The following is a 1,033-nucleotide window of genomic DNA, read 5'->3' as shown; positions in this document are numbered from 1 at the left end:
TTTACAATACCTATTAAAAATACAAGAACAAGAAAAAGCGATTAAAATTACCTTCCTTCAGGTATGCCTGGGTCTTGGATAAACTGAAAGCTGAGTGTGAATATGGTATCACCACTGATATCTCCCTGTGAAAATTTGAGACCAGCAAGTATTACGTGACTGTCATTCATGCCCTAGGACATGGAGACTTCATCAAAAACATGATTACAGGGACATCTCAGGCTGACTGTGCTGTCCTGATTGTTGCTGCTGGTGTTGGTCATGGCAACGTTGCTGGTGACAGCAAAAATGACCTACCAATGGAAGCAGCTGACTTCACTGCTCAGGTGATTATCCTGAATCATCCAGGCCAAATCAGTGCTGGCTATGCTCCTGTACTGGATTGCCACATGTCTCAAATTGCATGCAAGTTTGCTGAGCTGAAGGAAAAGATTGACAGCACTTCTGGTAAAAAGCTGGAAGATGGCCCTACTTTCTTGAAGTCTTGTGATGCTGCCATCGTTGGTTGTTATGGTTCCTGGCAAGCCCATGTGTATTGAGAGCTTCTCAGTCTACCCACCTCTGGATCGCTTTGCTGTTTGTGATATGAGACAGACAGTTGCTGTGGGTGTCATCAAAGCAATGGAGCTGGCAAGGTCACCACATCTGCCCAGAAAGCGCAGAAGGCTAAATGAATATTGTCCCTAATACCTGTCACCCCAGTCTTAATCAGTGGTGGAAGAACAGTCTCAGAACTGTTTGTTTCAATAGGCCATTTAAGTTTAATAGTAAATGACTGGTTAATGATAACAATGCATCATAAAACCTTCAGAAGGAAAGGATAATGTTTTGTGGACCACTTTGGTTTCTGTTGTTCTTTGCTTTTTTCTTTTCTTTTTTTTTTTTTTTTTTTTTTAATGTGCGTGGCCATTTTAAGGGATTAGTTTTTAAAATCAGTACTTTTTAATGAAAAAAACTTGACCAAAAATCTGTCATTTCGAGACCCATTAAAATGAAGTTTACTAAGAAATATATATATATATTTAAGAAATAA

General features: G+C 39.4%; 1 pseudogene; it reads left to right on the top strand.

The window, feature by feature from the left end:
* The first annotated feature begins 200 nt into the window (after positions 1-200).
* Positions 201-674, top strand: LOC104677393 (annotated as a pseudogene).
* Positions 675-1,033: the final 359 nt, after the last annotated feature.

The sequence above is a fragment of the Rhinopithecus roxellana genome, chromosome 10, assembly GCF_007565055.1.
Source record: "Rhinopithecus roxellana isolate Shanxi Qingling chromosome 10, ASM756505v1, whole genome shotgun sequence".
NCBI lineage: Eukaryota > Metazoa > Chordata > Mammalia > Primates > Cercopithecidae > Rhinopithecus > Rhinopithecus roxellana.
This window is presented reverse-complemented; position numbering and strand designations above follow the sequence as displayed.